Source organism: Mustela erminea, chromosome 16 (assembly GCF_009829155.1).
Source record: "Mustela erminea isolate mMusErm1 chromosome 16, mMusErm1.Pri, whole genome shotgun sequence".
In the NCBI taxonomy this organism is placed as follows: domain Eukaryota; kingdom Metazoa; phylum Chordata; class Mammalia; order Carnivora; family Mustelidae; genus Mustela; species Mustela erminea.
The window spans coordinates 6,013,858-6,021,400 of NC_045629.1; positions in this window are offsets into that span (position 1 = coordinate 6,013,858).

Here is a 7,543-nt window from a genome sequence, read left to right on the forward strand (position 1 = left end):
TATTTTCCCATTCCCATACTTCCTATCTGCATCTTTTTATACTAGAGTGTGTTATATCTTTCATTGTTGTGGTTCATACCCTTTTTAAAAAATGAGGTCATTTTTTTTAAATTCAAATCAGTTCCTATAATAGTCTTTGTAATATAAATAGTGATCATGACCTAATTTGTGTGTCACCATGTCCCTCTGTTTAACTACTTTTATATCTTTGATGTTATGTTTTATAACCATAAAAGTAATTTCATTTTGGGGTAACTGGGTGACTCAATCAGCCAAACAGCTGCCTTTCTCAGGTCATGATCCTGGAGCCCCTGGATCTAGCCCCTCAATATGGGGCTCCCTTCTCAGTGGGGAATCTGTGTCTCCCTCTGACCTTCCCCCACTTGTGCTCTCTCTCTCACTCACTCACTCTCTCTCAAAAAATAAATAAAATCTTTAAAAAAATAATAATTTCATCCCTTTGAAGTAACTAAAACAAATCAAGAAGAGGATTATTTTAAAGAAGGAATAACATATTTCAGTAAAGGACATTCTAAAACACCTGTCTCATCAGACAAGATGTAAGATATTAATACAATGTTCCTTTCTGCTGACTCTTTGGAATGGAACCAAATATAAATGTATTTAATCATGTGCATTCAGCAATCCATTAATCTAATATCTCCATAACAAATAAAGAAAAAGTGGATTTAAGTCTTCTTAGGAATGAGTGTTAGTAATCATACATCATACAGTCTTTACCAACTAGTGTTGTGGGTTATTGTTTTAAAGAAAAAGTAGTCACCTCACATATTTTTTCCAGAAAAAGACGGAAGATAATTTTATCACAAACTCTACATGGATTATGGGGCAGATATTATACCATCAGAATCAAGAAATTGATAAACTGAACTCATAGCCTAAGGGAATTTTTATAATACCAAAAAATAACAATTATTATCTACCAACCAAGAGATATTGAATTTCCTTCCTTTAGCAATAATATTTTGAGTGTATGTTTTTCATACAACACTACAGTATTAGAGGTAGCTTAAAAAAAAAAAAAAAAGGAAAAAAAAATGTTAAAGGAAACAATACAATGTCTGTCCCAAGAGGTTCATTACTTTAGGTGAACAGACAAAACCCAAATCCCTGAAATGTCTGAGGACACGTATGAAGAGAGGTGGGAGCATGAGGACTATGGTGGGCTCTGTCTCAACCACAAGTCCTGAGGGGAAGTGGGGCAAAGGGGACCACTGCACTGAGGCGCCTGGGGACATGCCTTAGGCCGGGTATGAGGATTTTAAGAAGCTGTGATGCTGGTGAGTAACACAGAACAGTTCCATGAGGGTGAGTGACTCACTGAGATTTGGAAAAATATATATTTCATAACTTAGTAAGAGTAGCAAAGTTTTAGGTCTCCTCTCCTAACCCCTGCTCTCCATATGGATCAGGTATTTCAGGAGGAATACATTCTTTTATGGACACATCTAGCTATTTTCATCTAGTTTAGTTACCGACTGTAAACAATACCGAGGCTTTTGACAAGTCTATTAAGACCCCTTTAAAGTAAGCACGGACTACCCCAAAATAACAAAGACATAAAGAAACATCCCCAACCAAATAACATTAACCTTACACTAAAAAGAAAGAAAGACCTTTTTTTTTAATATAGTCAATAACATTTTTAAATGTCCTAATCAATCTGTGTCCAAAAGAAAATGAAAGGCAGAACAAAGAGAATTCTTAGCAATGAAACCACAGCATTACGTTCATCTGAATTTTGAATTAAGAAGTCAGTATACAATGTCTTTAAAATTATTTAAAATCTTACTTGTGGAAGAAGTTGGAAAATCAGCTCCAAAACAGCTGGAGGGAAATGAAATCTGACAACTTTTGAAGGACTCACATCTAAAACCTTGACACGTAACGCACAGAGCATAAAAAAGGGGAAAAAAAACACACAACTTTCCACCAACTTTGAAACCACATGATTCCAACTTTAGTCCTGTAGCAACTTCTCCTTTTTCCGTTTGTTCATATTCAAAACTTCCATGCTAATGTACACAGATTTATTTATTATAAGCAGGTGGTTTGCATTTAACTCTTTTCTGTGTAAGTCTGAAGCAGAAATTAAGTAACATCCTCTGGTGAAGAGTCGAACGTACTTTCTATGAGTGTTAATGTTGTAGATTATAATCTTCTGTCATTTCACAGACAGGTCAACAAAAGTATTTGCATTGCCCTTCAATAACTTTGCCATTAGTTTCACCTAATTGATCGAAGGGTATTACTGTTCAAAGGTATATGGTAAATGAAAATCCAAGTGGAGAAATGTCCGGAAGAAACGCTGGTATCAGCATGTCCCCACCTGCAGAGCAGAGCCTTCTGGGGAGAGGGGCTGCCAGAGCCTGGCAGAAAAAAACATATCAAAGGGTACATTTATAATCCACTATGTGTTGTAGGCTTTGCCACAGCATTAGTTTTTACATCACCTTTACTTATTTAACTCTTAACAAAGAAGCAAATTCCACACATAATTTGGGACCCAAATAAGCTAGGTAAGATCATTTTTTTTTAGACATTAGTATTCATGGAAAAACCAAAACCTAACAAAACCTATACCCAGTTATTACAGTGGGATCTCTGGGTTTAATGTTTCTCAAACTAGTTATGGCCCTGACCTGCTTAGATCAATACAGAAACCTCTTTCTCTTTCCTCTTAGAAACAGACCAGTGTTGTTTTTGTGCAGTTAAATGAACAACTGAGACAGAAAGTAAAAGCTTAAAAAATTCCTTTTGTTGTATAAAAGATTCTGGCTTATGCCTGCTGAGAAATTCCACTTTTTAAATATTATTAACCACAATCCCAGTTGATTAAAATGTGCAAGGAGTTTCTTGGGGGTAAAATGTTAAATTTGAGGCTTTCTTTAGGTTTTGTTTTTTAAAGCATAGAGTTTGTTTTTGTTTTTGTTTTTTCAACTCAGCCTCAGTTTTAAGTGTGAATGATGGAGGTAATGGCAAATATTTACCATTTATTTTCTAAATATCTATGTCTGCTTTTCTGGAAAGAATATAAAAACGATTTTTTAAAAGATTTTATTTATATGAGAGGGAGAGTGAGAAAGAGAGAAAGCATGAGTGGGAGAATGAGGGGGTATAAGCAGGGATGAGTGTTTCAGGGAGCAGAAGCAGATACCCCGCTGAGCAGGGAGCCTGATCCCAGGGCTCAATCCTGGGACTCTATCCTGGAAGACCAGGATCATGACATGAGCCAAATGGAGATGCTTTACCAACTGAACCACCCAGGAGCCCCTCTGTTAAATTTATTTTTCAAAAATAGTTCTTAGAGACTCTGATTTAAATACAACAACAATAAGAAGCAAAGGAACTGCAGAAAACTCTTAAAAGCCAAACCCAAGAATTTAGTCTGAGATCTTCTAATTAGATTCCATAGGTTTAAAAATAGCCATCAAAACTGAACAAACTTAAAATATGTCATTCCTAGGAGAATGACAGTAGAAAAATATGTATCACCAGTCTCAACCATGTGCTGATGTAACTTTCATTCAGGAGCAAGATTTGTTCACTAAAAATACAATAACCTATTTTTTTCTCTACTCAATCACAATTTCATATAGTCCCATTTATGAAGTCTGGAAAACAACAATGTAGTTATTATCACTACAGTGGAGGGCAGGTGTTCATAGTTAGCTTTAGGACTAAAGAGTTTGGTACTAGCTCTGCATAGTATTAATAACTGTAACCAGATATATTTGAAAAGCAAATACCCAGTCCCCAGTTGCTATAGAAATAAAATGAACAATAAGAGATAAAGATCTCTTTCAAAACATTTGGTTAGTCTCCTTCTTGAAAATACCTCATTTCTGCTTTGGCAACAATCAGAGGGAGTAGAAAAGTAACTGAATATTTGTAAAACTTTAAAGGTCAACTTATACAGCACTTCTTGGCAAAGATTCAAATCAGCTCACAGACTATCATTTCTGAAATTTGGCTTGAAATTGTGAATGTTGCCTGCAATACATTTGAAATATCTATCAGATTAAAATTTTTCAGTGGATAATATGTAATTTTAGAATCAAGGAAAATTACTCTGAGGCATGTTAAACCTTAAATGTATTTGACTTTTGAGAATTTAGTTGGAATCCAAGTGGATCAATAAAACAGAACAGGAAAAAAAAAAAAAAACCAAAATAGCAGTCAAATCAGCCTGAGCAATGCTCTAGAAATTTCAAAAACATTTGCATGAGCAGCTTTGCATTGGTTTTACATGGGCAAAGTTATCTTTTCAGCTCTCTTGTTAGGAAGGAGAATTACATCACAAGCAAGAAAATAAATATTAAAGTTGATAATCGAAATGAGACTTTATATTTTTTTACATTCAGCTCAGGAGAATTGTATAGTGAATGACTACTTTGATAGAGACATGTTGAAATGGCCCAACCTTTAAGGAAGTATAGAAATTAAACTAATGACACCTAAATAAATATAAACAAGTTAAAAATAAAAGTGTATCTAGTAGGGTACCTGGGTGGCTCAGTCGGTTAAGTGTCTGCCTTTGGCTCAGGTCATGATCCTGGGGTCTCAGGACTGAGCTCCATGTCGGGCTCCATTCTTAGCGGGGAGCGGGCTTCTCTCTCTATCTCTCTCTCCCCTCTGCTCCTGCTCTCTCTTGCTCTCTCTCTCTCAAATAAAGAAATTAAAAAACAAACAAACAAAAAATGTATCTTAGGATACTGAGGAAATTACTTTGAACATTTGGTAAAATTGCCACTAACTTGCATAACTATCAAAATATGACTTATATTATGCTCTCCCCAAATTGTTAAAATGCTATGGGCACCTCAATAAGTATTACCATATTTTAGACGCAGAGTGAACTTCCTCTCATGGAAGGAAGGCCTGCAGGAGGTGCTCACTAAGCACTTGTGAAATGAGTGATTATGTCAGAATACAACTCAGAATATGTGTTCAGTTTCCTTAACCTGAAGCCTCTAGTTATTAAACCCAGAAGTAACTTTTAGAATAATACTCTTAGCATGATTTTAATGGCGAATGCAAACAAATTGAGTAAAAACTGCTATTTGTGTTAATTACTCTGGCAGGACCTGACCTAAAGTTCTTTCTATAAGGTAGACAGATTTTTGAGATTTTCAAATGACTCATCTAGATGAAGAAGTGAAATAGGACGGAGGAAGTGGTTCAGTGTTGACTACCATTTGGATAAGGTTGTTAAACCTTAATGCTTGGGACCTCTAACATTTCAAACTCTTGACTTCAAGATCCAATAGTACATTGCACTTTTTCGATAATTTTCACAGTGTTATACCTCCCTCATCCCAGTTCCTCCATATTGTCCATTTCCTTAGTAATAACATCATCATGCACCCAGGATAAACTTAGCAGAGGTTTAAATCCTTTTCTTTCCTTTTGATCCAACATTGAATTTGCCATAAAATCCCACAAATTTGATCCATGAAATCAATTTCACTCAAATTCATTTCCTCCTGTCCATTCTCATCCCAACTGTCTTGATTCAAGCCCCCATAACCTTTTGCCTAAACTTTGCAAGAATCTGCTAATTGAACCGCTGAGCTCTTTGCATTTCAACCTTCCTACTATGAGAGCTAACAATGACGTGGACAGGTCACTCAGGCAAGTTTTTTAAATTTTTGGTAAATCCACTCCACAATCCAATCCAGTTTACCTTCCTGGGTTCATCTTTCAGTACATACCATCTACCCTGGTTGTGGGCACAAGTCACTCAGAGGTCATTGATGCCAACACCATTGACCTGTTTGTGTGTGATATTTACAGGAAAAATACAATAATCATAGTGCCTTACAGAAAAGAGAAATTTGCTTTTTCCATATGCAAGACATGAAGCAAAGAAAGTGAAAGTTAAAAGTTAAAGCACTAAAGATAATCCAGACTATTTCTAAATAGCTTATAAAGTGTAGGCTGGAGAGAAACAAAGAGCCCAAATAATCTTTAAGGATTTTTCATTTATTTTGGTCCATAAATTCTACTCTTTACCAGTTCTACATGGATATTTTTCAGAGCAAAGAACAAGAAAAAAATAAAGTTAAATTGCACCTTAAAATTCAGTTGGACAAAAGGAAAAATGTCCAATATTCAATAGCATAATCAACTGCTTCACTTGCTAAAATGATCCCAAGATTCACCCTACAGAAAGGGAAACCGAGGCAAATAAAGATTAAAGACTTGTCCAAATCATTGGTTCTCAACCATGAAATTCAGATATGCTAATATATTGGGATCCAGTGTAATGTACAAATCTAAGTAACATCAAACCATTTGTTACTAGTAGGGTGTCAAAATTCGTGAATGATTTACTTCAAAAATGGATGGATTCAAGATTATCTTTGTAATGCTTTGTTTTCCTTTGATTTGTATCTATTGTACCACTTCTGAATAGTATTCAAAGCTACAATGCTCATAATGCTATGTTATCTCTTACAAGTTTTTCCCACTGAGTGACTATATGTCAGTAAGGTGATGTGGATTTCCTAAGGTGTGAAGCCACTTATCCATTTCTTTTTTCTTTTCTTTTTTTTTTAAGACTGTATTATTTGAGAAAGAGAGCGAGCACAGGCAGGGAGAGCAGCAGGCAGAGGGAAAAGCAGACTCCCTGCTGATCAGGGAGCCCTATGCGGGACTCAGTCCCAGGACCCTGGGATCATGACCAGAACTGAAGGCACACACTCAACCCACTGAGCCACCCAGGTGTCCCAGATTATCAAATTCAGTGTGATATCTTCTTCTTTCAATTTTCTCTCTACTTCATAAGGCACTGGAATCAAGAAAGATGCTAAGCATAATTTATAGAAGTTCATAGACAGCATATATATTAAAACCAGACAGCATTCTGTCCAATTATGTGTCAAATCCAGCATTATTGACAAACTTCAGAATGAAGATTTCTAGATAGATTTGAAAGACCTCATTGAAAAATACTTCCCACAGTAGTTTTTTTTTTTTAATTGAATATTCTATTTGGAAGCTGACAAAATTTAAATAACCTCAAGACACCAATTTGTCTATTTGTCTCATTCAATAAAGAAATTAAATACACAAAATTTTTTTAAGATTTCATTTATTTATTATTTATTTATTTAGACAGTATAAATGCAGGGAGTGGGAGCAGGGTGTGTAGGGGGTGGCAAGCAGAGGGTGAGAGAGAGAGAGAGAATCTCAAGCAGACTCCCCACTGATCACAGAGCTCCTTGTGGAGCTCAAACTCATGACCCTGAGATCATGACCTGAGCTGAATCATGAGTCAGAAGCCTAACTGACGGAGCCACCCAGGCACCCCTAAATACATACAGTCTTAATCCAACTAACTGAATCTGGATCTGTTCGAAAGTACTTTTGTTAATAATCCATTTTATTTCGAGACTTAATTATCAGCATAAGTTAGTTTTGAAAGGAATTGAGTTTTAGTAACAACTTTGAAGTTTAAATTTTTCTGAGTCTAACAAAAAAAATAGTTCTTTTTAATTTTGAATCAAAGTTTAGCATA